Here is a 16,079-nt window from a genome sequence, read left to right as displayed (position 1 = left end):
CACATGATGCTGAATTGCTGTTCAAGAAACAATAAATGCTGTTATTGTCACTTTTGACATTTCAATCTAACATTTACTTCCTTGATGAATAGAAGTAATCTTCTTTTGAGCAATATATACGATATGTAACGAATATATAAATTAGGAATTATTTCTGGTTTGACACATTTCACTCTTTCAGGTCCTGCTAGAGAAGACAGAGTTTCACATTCACGGGGGTCTTGCTGTCATCAGTGGAGTCTTACAAGCACTTGGTATGTGTGATCAACCATTATTGTCCCAAAGTGTTCTGAAATATGTCCTCTAAAACCCTATATGTTCATTTTATCATGATAAATTGATTTTGCAAACAGCTAGTTCTTTACTCAGCATTTTAACACTAGATGGCAGCATTTGTTTCATGCTTGGAAATATCTTGCCTTTATTTCTTGAGCAGAAGTATTTGCTCATTCATTTCTCTTTTTATGTGAAGTAGTGCTTTATTAACTTATAGGCTTTATCTGAAGATATTATAGAATGTAAATTAAATGTAGTGATGTGAAGAGTTGGAAATTCATTTTATTTTAAAGATATCTTATTTTGTGTGTGTTTCAGGGAGTTCGCCGGGTCTGCGGCCTGCAGAAGCGGGTGAGTTTACCCGGCAGGCGTTCTGTGCTGGACAGTTGGACCTTACTGAAGTAGAGGGTCTCAGTGACCTGATCCATGCAGAGACAGAAGCACAGAGGTGACAGGCTCTCCGACAAATGGCAGGAGACCTGGGGCGCATTTACCAAGACTGGAGTGTTCAACTAAAACGTTCAGCTAAGTAAAGGATTGATCGGGAATATCTCATGTTTTTAGAACTTCTTTATGACCCTATACTTTGTCATCTGACCCATATATTAACATTGTTTCTCAGTTGCTGCTTTTGTGTTACAAAAATATTGCAGCAGCAACCTCAATTACTTTAACATGTTTATCCGTAAAGGGGGCAGGAAGTTCCAGAACGATGCTGTAGACATGCATAATATGGGAATTGTTAGGGGCCGTTCACACAGAACTCGTTTTTCCATTCAAGTGCGCTACTTTTCCTTTGTTTTTCTATATAAACACATGCTAGACAGACATGTATGACCGTTGCGCTCATGTCTTGCATCTTTTAAAACTAGTGCTGCGTCTTGCGTTTTTAGGCGCAAAGATGCATTCTGTATGAATGGCTCCTTAAGTGGCGTATGTGTTTGATGCTTTCCTAACGGATGGGAATCAGTGCTACAAACAAAAATGGATGCTGAAAATTCAGCTTTGCATCACAGGCATAAATTGTATTTTAAATTCTATTAATAGTTATTTTAAATTGTAAGAATATGTCACAATACTGCTGTTTTACTGGATGTTTGATTAAATAAATGCCGCCCTGGTGAGCAGAAGAGACTAGAAGGCGGGACCCAAGGCATATCTAGAGATCAGAATATCATAGAGAATTGAAGGGTGGGTTATTTTGACTTGGAGCAACTCCCTGAAAACCACATACAGCACACTAGCTGCAAGGAACAAAACACCCAGTTTTCTCATTCTCCTCCTCATTTTGTAACGCATGAAATAAAATGAGTTTGAGTGATAGATTGATTTTGAGCAGTTAGAGAGATCTGAAACACTAGAGCACCTCTAACTAAACACATTCAAAATTGTACATGTGCTATTGGTAATTGGCAAAAGCTGTTTTCCTTGTTGTGTGCGGCTGAATGGGCTGTTAATGTGATTTACCATGGAAGCCAATAGAACACTCGTCATAAGTGTGTTCATATGAGAGGTTATTGTTTTATTATATAAGGTCTATTAAATAATTCCAGAATTTACTGCTATTGGGCAGTGTTGTCTCTCTGTCAGGGATGGTGTCCATCTATTGTTTGTGTGTAAGAGTGTGCTTGAGTCAGTGAGGAGCAGGAGACAGGACATCCTGAGCAAGGTGTGCACCAAGCCGACAGAGCCCTCAGGACACAGTGTGATGTCGGCTATTGGTTTGTCTAAAGAGGATTTTAAAAACATGTAATTCTGGAAATAAACAAGATCTCAAAATGTTGGGGAAAAAACATTATAACAGAAAAGTTCTGACACAAAGAAAAGATTAGAAATATTATACTAGATTCCTGAACATGGCCCTCATGTATATGCTTTCATTAAAGCAAACAGTGACATACTAAATACTAAGATGTCCAGATCTTCATGGTAGTCTTCTAAAACTTTTCACTTTTAATTATGCTGAAAACTATTTGAAACAATTTATTCTGGTCCTCAAATTGGATTGATTAAATAGCTTCCCAAGACTGGTATGCCAGTTTATGCAGTCTCTGAATCTTTCACGCAACCGTTTTGTTCAAAAATACTGATTCATTCAGGCAAAAAACAAAAACTGGGAAAATTATGTCTAAAATTTACATAAAATAAATTACATAAAATTTATGTCTAAAATAATGTTCAAAAGTTTGGTCAGGAAGTTAATGTTTTAATAAGTAATAAGTCTCTTGTGTTCACCCAGGATGCATTTATTTGATAAAAAACACAATAATATTGTGAAATATTATTACAGTTTAAAATAGTGGTTTACTACTTACTTGAATATATTGTAAGATGTAATTTATTCCTGTGATGCAAATCTGAATTTTCAGCAGAAACCATCATGCATTTTTCAGGATTCTTTGACAAAGTTCAAAAGAACAGCATTTATTTGAAATAGAAATCGTTTTTGTTTTACAATGTAAAAGCCTTACTGTCACTTTTAAGCAATTGAGCCTTTGCAAAGACCCGCCCCCTTCATTAATGTTGCTATGTCCGACAAGCCTTGCCTCATGCCACACACCATGTTCTCACGCAGTGAAAAATACATCGCAGAACAAAGAGGACACTGACAATGGGCCGACAGACAAGACAGAGCAGGTTACTTTTGGAATGAAACAAAGTCTCGGCTTTCTAATTTTGTTTTAAAGGGGACCTATTATGCCCCTTTTTACAAGATGTAAATAAGTCTCTGATGTCCCCAGAGCGTATATGTTACATTATAGTTCAAAATATCCCACAGATAATTTTTATAGCTTGTTAAAATTGCCACTTTTAGGGTATGAGCCCAAACGCGCTGTTTTGAGTGTGCTGCTTTAATGCAAATGAGCTGGTGGTCCCGGAGAAGAGGGCGGAGCTTCAAGAGCTCAAGCTCCAGCATTAGCAGTGCTAGCCTTTGCAAATAAACATTCCACAATTAGTAGTCTTTACATACTCCGTCTCAAAGTCAGTCATCTGATTATACTGTGCATAATAAATTTGCGTTTATGAATTACACAGACAGGGAGCACGGCTGGATAAAAATAACAACATAGCTGGTCTCATGCTATCACAAACTTTATAAGTCCTAATTCTGATTATGAGCTCGACAACTTCAAGCGATCAACTCACATTGCTTTCATATGTAAATTTTAACTACCTCATTCCTATTTAAGATCATTCTGGCAGCACAGCATCAGTGAAAGCAGGCAGAGACAGTGATAGCTTTAGCAATTAGCCTTACAGAGTGACAAGAAGCTCTTTCAGAAAGGCAATTTGGAAATCTAACACGTTATACTTACTTTGTCTGGAGCTGACGTTCGCACACGAAGCGTTGGTATTGATTCCTAAATATTTAAAGGACTTTACTGATTTTTTCCGGGATATTTCCTTCGAAAATTAAATTTAACCACAGTGTCTTTGGCTCAGATGGGGGGACATTATGGCGACTCCTATGTTCATTAGTGCATCCCAAAACACAATCCCTATCAACACTGATTCATTTCCAGAATGGTTTGTGAAACTTTCCTGTTAGTATTGACCTCAGAGAAACCACAACAGATGTTGTCTCATTGAGAGATTTTGTCGTAGTGCCTAAAAATACAGCATGTACAGTTAATGAAAGTGATGTGACATACGACCAAGTATGGTGACCCATACTCAGAACTGTGTGTGTCCATCCAAAGTGCACACACAACAGTGAACACACACCTGGAGCAGTGGACAGCCATTTTTTTATGCTGCGGCACCTGGGGAGCAGCTGAGGGTTCGGTGCCTTGCTCAAGGGTACCTCAGTCGTGGTATTGAGGGTGGAGAGAGCGCTGGACATTCTCTCCCCCCACCTACAATCCCTGCAGGAGCAGAGACTCGAACTTGCAACCTTTGGATTACGAGTCCGACTCTCTAACCATTAGGCCACGACTGCCCCATAATGCATCATTTGTCCAACTTTATTCAGATGTTTGGGTATTATATTTACATAAGAGTCTGTTCCTCTGGAGAACTGGGGGATTTCATTGTGCGTCAAGGAACAAGTCTGTCATAGACCATCTCCTTCCTCTGTGAGTTAGAGACAGGCTGTAAAGTCACTAACAGAGGTCATGAAAAATAGCGTTTCCCCTCCATTGACACACTTCTAGTGTGCCAAAGCTCTGTGAATTTGTATATGTTCAGTGCAAATAATTTTTATTCTCGTCTTTTAAAGTTAAATCCCTTTTGCTATTTATCCCTTGTGCATCCTTATGGACTTTGAATTTTTAATTTCTTAAAAAAAATCATTTTGGCTCTGTTAATGCAGACAACATACAATTAGCCAAAAATGTGTTTTCCTTAATGTGGAATGTGGCATTTTAATATTTCACCCTCATTTCTTTTCATAAATCAGTTTTACACTAGGTGTAAAAAATTGTTACACTTAGGACATTAAGGACAAAGATGTCTCCATTAAAAGTGCAATTTGTAATCCTAGTGCCATTTAGGCATAAAATCATGCATTCTATTTTTAAATAGGTTTTGATTCTGTTGGAAAGGCTTCAAATATGTTCTTTTTTGTTTTTATAGAAAATACTATTTTTTTGTTCTGTTTTATACTCACAAAAGGCTAATTAAATTGAAGATATGTACTGTAATTAGAATTGTGTCAATGTATTGGTATCATTATAAGAGTGTGGCTTGTATGTGTGTACTGTAATATTTAGAACTGATTAGTTTAACGAAAATGTTTTTTTTAATTTAACATTGGACAAAAATAATAAAGCGTCAAAATCATATTGTTTCTGATCACCAAGACAGGACTGTCTTATCAAAGACTGAAATAATCATTCATTCATAAATAAATAAATAAATTCTGCTTAGCATTTAGTATATGGAATTAAATTTTTTCATAAAAAAACAACAACAACAGTGGGATTAGGGAAGTCGTGGTCTAATGGTTAGAGAGTCGGACTTGTAATCCAAAGGTTGCGAGTTCGAGTCTCAGGCCGGCAGGAATTGTAGATGGGGGGGGGAGTGAATGTACAGCACACTCTCCACCCTCAATACCACGACTGAGGTGCCCTTGAGCAAAGCACCGAACCCCTAACTGCTCCCTGGGCGCCGCAGCATAAATGGCTGCCCACTGCTCCGGGTGTGTGTTCACTGCTGTGTGTGTGTTCACTGCTGTGTGTGTGTGTGTGAAAATGTAAAGTCGCTTTGGATAAAAGCGTCAGCTAAATGAATAAATGTTCACTGCTGTGTGTGTGTTCACTGCTGTGTGTGTGTGTGTTCACTGCTGTGTGTGTGTGTGTGTGTGTTCACTGCTGTGTGTGTGTGTGTGTGTGTGCACTGCTGTGTGTGTGTGTGTGTTCACTGCTGTGTGTGTGTGTGTGTGTTCACTGCTGTGTGTGTGTGTGTTCACTGCTGTGTGTGTGTGTGTGTGTGTTCACTGCTGTGTGTGTGTGTGTGTGTTCACTGCTGTGTGTGTGTGTGTGTTCACTGCTGTGTGTGTGTGTGTGTGTGTTCACTGCTGTGTGTGTGTGTGTTCACTGCTGTGTGTGTGTGTGTGTTCACTGCTGCGTGTGTGCACATTGGATGGGTTAAATGCAGAGCACAAATTCTGAGTATGGGTCACCATATTTGGCCATCTTTCACTGTCACTTTCATTATGTAAACAAACTAGCATTTAAAGGGTTAAAATTCTGAACATGAATTCATTTTTGGTAGTTATGATACACTAATGTTGGTATTAAAAAAATCTGTCGTTGAAAGTAGGAAAATTATATATAATATATAGTATATATGTATAATCTTTTTGGCATGGACATTTTTGTCTTCCAAGTAAGTCTTTTTTTGACTTTTTTAAAAACAGTGCATTTCAGTTTACAAAATGTAAAATTACCACATCAACAATAAACTGCATACTTTTGTTAGAGCCTGTTCAGCCCTGACACGTTGAACTGATGTTTGACCTGTCGCAGTGGATGCAGCTGTTTGGCAGTTGCAGACTGAAATGGAAAATCACCTTTTGGCTCAGCGGAGAGGAGAGCGTCTGCGCAGCCGCTTTCAGGTGGTCATCGCTGAAAGCACTAACGCCAGCAAGAGTAGCCTGCTTAACATGCTCAGTAAGATCAGACCTACTGCCTGTGTCAAATATTCAATTATGCTACATAAATTTCAAATATGATAGGTTTGTGTTTAGTAAGTGTCAAAGTAAATCCTTGCTTCATAAAGACTAGTGGTTCTCAGATTTTACTTTTGATATTGTGTGTGCGGTGACCCAACAGCAGCATATGATCATAATAGAGTAAAACTAAACATCCATAAACACTGAAATCTATTTATTTATTAATAATAATATCTTTGCTGCAAGTGAACTTGCATTTATTCTGGATTGTATTTTCTTTTATTTCACAAAGTTTTGTTCATCTGCGTAATTTGGCTTGTACCAAAACAGATGAATCAGTGCTGAAAGATTTTATTGGATGTACAGCGTTTGATGTCGGAGTAAAGGATGTGGGAATGTGGGAAGTTTTGTTCTCCCTAATGCATCATTATTTGCTTAAAACGATGCAGTATTATATAGTTTGTTTCTTTTCTTTTTTTGCATTTAGAATTGTTTCTTCCAGATGTCTTTGACACTATCAGAAGAAATAGGTCGGGATCCAGAACTGAAATACTGCTGTCCCAGATGTGGGGGTTTCAAACTTTTTGATGTCAAGGTTCTGCAAATAGAATATTATTGCAAACATAAAGCCAGCTTTGTATGCTCACGTATGAAAGCTGTGATAGAAACTTGGTGACTGTGTGACAAATATTACCGTTATACAGACAACCCACTGTAAAAAATTATCGTGATTTTAACGGTAAAAAACTGTGAAAATGCTACGGTAAAAACCTGTTACATGGTTAACGGAAAGTTCCTGTATTTAATAATAGGTTGGTATATTAAGATTATATCAGTTAAAGAAATTACGGTATTGAACTGTAAATTTGTTAAAACCGTAAAACCTAAAACGTTGCTACCATATTTTTTACGCTAGAATTCTGGCAACCACAGCTGCCAGTTTTTTACCGTAAATTTTACAGAATCTTTTTTACAGTGCACATTAAATGTTTTGTTTTTCCAAGTTAACTAATCTGAAATATTTTGTGCTAATTCAAATAGTTCAAATATTATCTCAAACAAATCTGATTAGTATACTACCATTCAAAAGTTTGGGGTCAGTAAGCTCTCTTTTAAATAAAAAATAAAATTCAGCAATGATGCATTAAATGATCAAAAGGGACAGTAACGGAATTTATAATGTTACAAAAGATTTATATTTCAAATAAATGTTGTTCTTTTGAACTTTGTTCATCAAAGGCTCTTGAAAAAATGTTTATTATAGTTTTCACACAAATATTAGGCAGCACATGTATTTTCAACATTGATAATAATAATAAGAAACGTTTGTTGAGCAGAAAATCTGAATATTAGAATGATTTCTGAAGGATCGTGTGACAGAAGACTGGAGTAATGATGCTGAAAATTCAGTTTTGATCACAGGAATAAATGACATTTTACAATATTTTCACATTTATTAAACAGTTATTATTTTTTTTATAATATTTCACAATCTTTACTGTATTTTTGATCAAACAAATGCATCCTTGGTAAGGATAAGAAATTTCATTCAAAAAACATAAAAATCTGTCAGACACCAAACTTTGATTGTGTTAGCTTTGATAGCTTTAAAAATATTTATTTATATAGTTTTTTCTTTTTAATGGATCCTATAGCATCCTTTGCTGCCCTCCTAGACCTTATTGATTGTTTCTTCAACTTTTAAGAAAAGAAAATACATTTCTACTGTTTGTTCTTTTGTCCACACTATCATTTTTATTCATTTGGGCAAGTTAGTCAGGGAGTACTTGAGTGAACAAAACACTGCATCAAGTTAGGTTTCCATATGTATGGGAATATCATGTTTTACTTAAAACGGTTACACAGATTTTAGGGGCAAAAGTGTCACATTGTCCTGTGACAGAAGGTTAATGGTTGTGATAAACGCACATAAAGTGACACTGAATGGCCTTTAATGACGTTTATCACTGACCTCTGTGCTCTCCAGTAGCAGAAGGGGATGTTTGGATATTACCACAGTTCCTGCCCCGAATTACCCCACATTCATCAAGACTTTTATTGTTTGCGGTCCAGCTTGCAGCGCTGTGCTCTGCTGTCAGTTCCCGTGTAGTGTCATTTAATTAAGCATTTTGTGAATTCAATTATGCTTAAACCTAAAAAATTGAATTTCAAGAATGTAGCACATTTTGCACTTGAAAAGTTGAGATTTGAAAATGTGAAAAGATTTAGAAATTTAAGAGTTATTGACTTTAGGAATGTATATAAACTCCTAAAGGAAGTTCACACAAAGAGCACTTGAGTGAAACTGGCCTCTTCCTTCCAGTGGACATATGGAGATATACTTTAATTCCAGAGTGTACCAGAATGGCAACAACAGAGAAACGTTTCTTCAAACTTTCATCCGCTCAGGGAAACTGCAGAGCGCAGCACTGGTTTAGAGCGGTTTATTGTGTTGATATATGTGCAGTTATTTTGGTTTGGCACTGAGCAGCAGAGAACAAAAGACAAAAGGGCAAGAAATGCTGAAGTTCTTTTATTCAAGTATTTATTTAGGGTTTTATTTATAGGTGTTTTATGTAATTATTCAGTACCAGACAGATCATTGCTAACATGCTGTTCAAATTCAGATAATTAGATAATAAAAGCATTCAGTGTTAAGTGCCTTGCTAATGAATGAAACTGTGACATTTTACAGAAAATAACATCTCTAAGAACTTGCCTACATAAAAAATCTAAACTCATCAGACCATAATATGGGGTCTCTTAAGCAGCTCCTGCCATTCAAAAGATTAATTGACAACATGGTTATATGAAGATGGTTATATATATATATATATAGAGAGAGTGGTGTGAAAAAGTGTTGGCCCCTTCCTGATTTTTTATTTTATTGCATGTTTGTCACACTTTAATGTTTCAGATCATCAAACAAATTTAAATATTAATCAAAGATAACACAAGTAAACACAACATGCAGTTTTTGAATGAAGTTTTTTATTATGAAGGGAAAACAAAATCCAAACCCACATGGCCCTGTGTGAAAAAGTGCTTGCCCCCTAAACCTAATAACTGGTTGGGCCTCCCTTAGCAGCAACAACTGCAATCAAGTGTTTGTGATAACTTGCAATGAGTCTGTTACAGCGCTGTGGAGGAATTTTGGCCCACTCATCTTGGCAGATTTGTTGTAATTCAGCCACATTGGAGGGTTTTCGAGCATGAACCGCCTTTTTAAGGTCATACCACAGCATCTCAATAGGATTCAGGTCAGGACTTTGACTAGGCCACTCCAAAGTCTTCATTTTGTTTTTCTTCAGTCATTCAGAGGTGGATTTGCTGGTGTGTTTTGGATCATTGTCCTGCTGCAGAACCCAAGTTCGCTTCAGCTTGAGGTCACGAACAGATGGCCGGACATTGTCCTTCAGGATTTTTTGGTAGACAGCTGAATTCATGGTTCATTTATCACAGCAAGTCTTCCAGGTCCTGAAGCAGCAAAACAGCCCCAGACCATCACACTACCACCACCATATTTTACTGTTGGTATGATGTTCTTTTTCTGAAATGCTGTGTTACTTTTACGCCAGATGTAATGGGACACACACCTTCCAAAAAGTTCAACTTTTGTCTCGTCAGTCCACAGAGTATTTTCCCAAAAGTCTTGGGGATCATCAAGATGTTTTCTGGCAAAACTGAGACAAGCTTTTATGTTCTTTTTGCTCAGCAGCGGTTTTCGTCTTTGAACTCTGCCATGCAGGCCATTTTTACCCAGTCTCTTTCTTACGGTGGAGTCATGAACACTGACCTTAACTGAGGCAAGTGAGGCCTGCAGTTCTTTAGATGTTGCTGTGGGGTCTTTTGTGATCTCTTGGATGAGTCGTCGCTGCGCTCTTGGGGTAATTTTGGTCGGCCGGCCACTCCTGGGAAGGTTCACCACTGTTCCATGTTTTCGGGGTTGTGGATAATGGCTCTCACTGTGATTCGCTGGAGTCCCAAAGCTTTAGAAATGGCTTTATAACCTTTTCCAGACTGATAGATCTCAATTACTTTCTTTCTCATTTGTTCCTGAATAGTTTCTGTCCTTCCACTGAAAGTCCAGTTAACCAAAACATAAAATATCCAAAAAGACCATGAAGATGATATAATGTTAACTTGGTCGATGCTAAAGTGGGTGCAGAAAAAATCCATATACAATCTTAAAAATAAAGGTTCTTTATTGGCATCAGTGGTTCCACAAAGAACCTTTATTGTCCATGGAACCTTTTCATTCCACAAAATGTTCTTTAAAGTGGAAGAATGTTCTTTAGATTATTAAAATGTTCTTCACACTAAGAAAAAATGGTTCTTTTAAGAACTGTTCACTGAAAGGTTCTTTGGGGAACCAAAACTAGTTCTTCTGTGGTATCACTGTGAAAACCCCATTTGGAAACTTATATTTTTAAGAGTGTTGACTTGGGCAAATGAGCAACTATTTGGCTTTGGACCAGGTGTCCCAAATCATCCAGAATCTTTATTCTAGTGTGACAATTCAGCCTCACCTTCACCTGAACTGGACAAATGGAAACTCTAGCAGTTGTTGTTGGCAGTAACCTCAGTAACACGGGCAAGTTCACCACATCAAAGGTGGTGAACTTTGTTTTGTACCACGCTTTCAGATCTTATTTTAAGCTCCATTTTTAGGAAGGTGTTTCCTTATCTCATCTAAAAAAAAAAATGCATATGTTCCTGCCCATGCATATTATTTGCCCATCACTGTAACACTGGTCTGTCAGATGTCACGTTTCTACAGGATGTGAACTTTGTGTTGTTTTTTATTTTTTTGTGCATGTAATCATCACATTTTAAATATAGTAAATCTTGGTTTTCTTGAAGCCTCGAGCATCTCCCTTGGTAATACCTCTGCCCTCCATCCTGAGAAATTAAAGACTTCGGAGAAGTCTGAGTCTAAGAATAAAATGTCTCACGGGCCCCTCCAACAATATGTGCATTGCTTTATGGCAAGCCATTTTAACATTTATTCCTTAAAACATGCTAAATCTTTTTATAGTACTTTTATTAGTACTTATTTTGTAGCTACTAGTGTCTATTCCATTAGGTACTAGCGCCTTTTCAGTGTTTATTCTTTGGCCACTAGCAACTTAACACTAAATACTAATAAAATACTAATACTTATTTATTAAAAGGCCGACGGAAAATGAAAAGTTGCGATTTTCTAGGCTGATATGGCTAGGAACTATACTCTCGTTCCGGCGTAATAATCAAGGAAATTTGCTGCCATACCATGGGTGCAGCAGGCGCAGTGATATTACGCAGCGCCTGAAAGTAGTCCCCAGCTAGGTAACTAGTTATGATTCAAAAACAGTAAAACTCAAATGTTTAACTCTTGGGGAGTTGTAAAATAAGCCTATTTCCAAAAAAAGTGTTCCTTTAAGAATAAACACTATTAGCCAATAAATAAGTACTAATATCTAATGGAATAGATACTACTAGCTAAAATAATAAGTACTAGTAGAATCAAAATAGATACTAGTACGTTTTTTAAATTAAATGATAAAATGGCCATATACTAATCAGAACTGGACAGTTCTAAGTCAGAAATTTGAAATGAGTTACTAGTAACAATTGAATATTCTCTATTGAAATAAATACTAGTATCTAATGAATAAGTACTAGTATCTGTTTAATAGGTACCAGTATCTAATGAATTAGTTCCTTTATCAAACAATCAGTACTAATATCTAATGAATAAGTACTGGTATCTTTAAAAAGCTTTTAAAAGTGTAGCAAAATAATTTAGATTTAGTAAAAAGTTTTAGTAGCATGAAAATTGACACTAGTATGTTTGAAGGGTTAAATAGAGCAGTTCTTTGTTGTCCTTGTTAGTTTCTGAATTAATTGCTGTATCTCCTCTCACTCTGTATATCTCAGTGTCCTGCTGCCATAGTTTCTCCCACAGCCGGGACCACCAGAGATGTGGTGGAGGTCCCGCTGGACATGGGGCAGTATCCCGTGCTGCTGAGTGACACGGCAGGGACATCACTACGGGGCACCACAGACAGCGTGGAGCAGGAGGGCGTCCGGCGCGCCCGTCAGTGGTATGTATTTACGGACACGTGTGGGAAAATCAAGCTAGGATAAACACTCAGGCATTTTTGTGCAAACAATCCAAAGTGATAAATATTGCCATCCTAAAAATGGCCTGTAGAGGGGAAATATCTCTCGAGATTTCTTGCAGCTCATTGTGCCGCGTAAGAGGAAATGACCTGTTTAGTCACAGATTTAGATATAGGTATGTGGCACATTTTTCACTGAATAGACAGGGAGGTTATGCAATAATATAAAGAGTTTAGTTACATAATGTTTGCAGAATAAGAGATGGCAGCTTAATAATGACCAAAAATTATGTAGTTATTTATAAATATATCAAAACAAGCACCATGTCTTTTAAAAAAACAGGTTGCAAAAGAAGTCTGTTAGGTTTGAAACTAGGAAAAACCAACTAGAATTTTGTTTGTTTATTTTTTTATCAGGGATAATACACATTATCAATACCTAAACACAACGTTTTCACAATTCTGATTTGACAAAAACCAAATGTTTCATTTTTTTCAGAAACCGCAATGCGTTTTTATATCTTTTAATTTTGATGGGAGTCTATTCCAGTCATGGCTTCCTCTAGAGGCAAAAGATAACGGACTAAAAAGAGATAAATAAATGCATATTAACTATTTAATTAATTTATACAACTAGCTAAAATTACAAGTGAGCGACACAACAAATTTTAGACAAAGCCCCCAAAAAATATTTTGGTCATTTAGGCCCCGTCCACACGAAGACGGGTTTCTCTGTATACGCATAAATGTTTTACCGTATAGGCGTTTCGTCCACACGAATCCGGCGTTTTCGAAGAGTGAAACCGATCATTTTTGAAACCGGGTCCCAGGGTGGATAAATTTGAAAACGCCGTTTTCACGTTTTCGTGTGGACGGCGAATCCGTATATTTTCTGAAACGATGACGTCATCAGCCCACGTCTCGCCCCTAATCAGACACCGCTACGTCACATAATAGCGACAACAACAATGTCAGACTACGTGCCTGTGTTCGTGCTGCAGAACCCACTGAGCTCATTAGTTTTATTAAAGCAAAATCTTCTGCTTTGTGTGTTAGTTTGTATTCAGCGTGCAAGGTTTACGCACATGGTCCAAGTCTTCTTCTCTGTTTTTTTGTGTATCTCTGTGGCAGAATTACAGCGCCACATATTGGCCTGGCATGTGTACTACATCATTTTCAGTCGGTTTCAATGATTCCGTGTGGACGCAGATATTTCCTGAGACGACTCCGTGTTTACGGAATTTGAGGCAAAAAAAAAGATCGGATAGGGAGAAATCTGGCTTCGTGTGGACGTAGCCTTAGACCAGCGGTATTTATTTACAGAGGTATATTTTGTCACACTTCACTAGTAAGTTTCGTCTGTGTGTGATGCGCAAATCCGTGAATAAATCAGTGAATAAATCAGTTCCGAAGTGAAGTAAACGTCAATAGATTTCTCATGCTTAGGGAGTAGGGAGCAATGAACACTGTGTAGGGAGCATGTCAATCAGAACACAGTTCATTCATGGAATTCTCTTCTAATGAGCTAATGATCTGAATCAGGTGTGTTAAACAACAGAGACATGCAAAATGTGCAGAGCGGGGGGCGCGAGGACTGGAGTTGAAAACTGTTGATTTAGACCAGAGGTGCCAAAATATGTGAAGAGCCAACAATTAAACTTGATTGAGTTTCATATGTCAAAAGTAAATGTTGCATTATATCCAATTATATTATATTAAAAATGTAAATAATAATAATTAAAAAAAGAAAAAAGAAAAAAAATATATATAATTTTAAATTAACTTTTTTTATTTACATTTCAATGCAAAAATAAAACAAACAAAAATATAAATTAGAAATGAACATACAGTATGCTTTGCTGGCATGTTTTTCCTTCATGTTATATGGTATGGTGGGCGAAATCAAAGGTCATTAGATCATACAGATCACAAAACAACTATGCATAAGCAGCACAATTAATATAAATCCTTATTAATTAATCAATAAAATAGAGTTTTAAAACAAAAAAATGCTCCTGCATTTAAGAACAATGCGCAACCGTGTCCAAGTGCCATAGTTGCACATTAGGCATTTCCTTTGTCACAGTTTACCTTTGTGTGTTGCAGTGCATGATATTTTTCTGCCTGTACAGTATGCTGTTATTTACTAAAGTGATGGCATAGACAGGAAGTGACCAGTTTTTTTCTGCGAGGTCAGGAAACAGGCTTAAGAAACGACCTTCCGCTGCTGCCCACAGGGTGGAGCAGGCAGATCTGTCTCTTGTGGTCGTTGACTTGACGCAGCGTCCTTCAGATCCCCAGCTTGTGCCTGTCTTCCTCAGCGGACAGCTTGTTTGTTGTCATGTCACACCAAAGATGGCCTTCAGGAGCTCCTGACGGCATTACAGAACAGACTAAAGACACTGTGAGTGGAAATGGTCAGAAAGCAGTTGTATAAATATTCAAATACTCTGTTATTTAGATACTGTAAACAGAAGTGATGCACCAAAATATAAATTCTGGGCCGAAACCAAAAGTGAAAATTCAGAACGCACTTGGATAAATGTTGCTCAATAAACAAATATAGTTGTACTGACATTTAAACTGCACATTTTATGCCCATTTTTAAAAAACATAATTTTGTTTCAACTTCAGTTTGTTATTGAATTATAAACTTTTAAACTGTGACTGCAATAACTTGTTTTCATGGTAGATGTATTCCAACATACAGTACATTAAATAATGAAGATTAAGTAAAAATATGATGAATATGTGATATATTTAGCAAAATGCTCCTTACTTTTTCTAGCTGACTATTGAGTTTATGGACATTCCCTGACCTTTATGAAAATTAACCTTGGTTTTACTACAAATAAAAAACAACAACAACATGATTGCTATAATTAAGCCATGGTAACCACAAATTAACCATGGTTTGCTACACTAACCATAGTTTAACCATGGTATTTGTAGTAAAACTGTGGTTATACAAATGGTAATCAGTACACCAAAAGACATTACTATACATTTACTATAATAAAACCATGGTTCATTTTAGTAAGGGGAGGTAAATGCTATGTGACATTGTTTACAATATACGTCTTTCTGCGGTTCAAACACATTTATTGTTTGTATTTTGTAATAGAATTGGCAGAATCTGACTGTTTCATATTAAAATTAACAAGGCACAAAACTTATATGATTATTGGATGGTAGGCATGCTACAGATCATTTTGAGTGAAGTTCATGCATCATCAGAAAACAGCAAGGAAGAAACACTAATTAAACATCCCTGATTCGGTCAATGATTTCATTTGAGTATTTTCAGTGCATCACTAGAGCAAACCTAAATATGGCACGTTCTTAAAGTCTTATATCCTTATCTGTTCAGATGTGGCGACCCACTGATCAGCAGCCCGAGTCTGACTCAGATGCAACACCGGACTCACCGGCAGAAGAGCTTGGAGGCTTTACATCAGTACTATCTGGTGCTGACGGCAGAAGGGCTTTGGTTGGGCCTCTCCAGCCTGGGCAGAATCACTGGTAGAGTCGGTGCTGAGGAAATTTTAGACCTAATTTTCAAAGACTTTTGTATTGGGAAATAG

At 37.0% G+C, this 16,079-nt stretch overlaps 1 pseudogene across 1 annotated transcript in view; it reads left to right on the top strand.

The window, feature by feature from the left end:
- Window positions 1-16,079, top strand: part of LOC306856639 (tRNA modification GTPase GTPBP3, mitochondrial-like) — an 18,498-nt pseudogene extending 2,419 nt beyond the window's left edge. The window contains exons 3-9 of the transcript in view: window positions 182-254; window positions 595-724; window positions 1,867-1,997; window positions 6,246-6,394; window positions 12,311-12,477; window positions 14,733-14,899; window positions 15,866-16,079. The product of the transcript in view is annotated as a tRNA modification GTPase GTPBP3, mitochondrial-like (transcript). The remainder of the gene's footprint in view (window positions 1-181; window positions 255-594; window positions 725-1,866; window positions 1,998-6,245; window positions 6,395-12,310; window positions 12,478-14,732; window positions 14,900-15,865) is intronic.

The sequence above is a fragment of the Barbus barbus genome, assembly GCF_936440315.1.
Source record: "Barbus barbus genome assembly, chromosome: 37".
Lineage (NCBI taxonomy): Eukaryota > Metazoa > Chordata > Actinopteri > Cypriniformes > Cyprinidae > Barbus > Barbus barbus.
The sequence above is the reverse complement of the archived record's forward strand: the minus strand, read 5'-3'. Positions and strand labels throughout refer to the sequence as shown.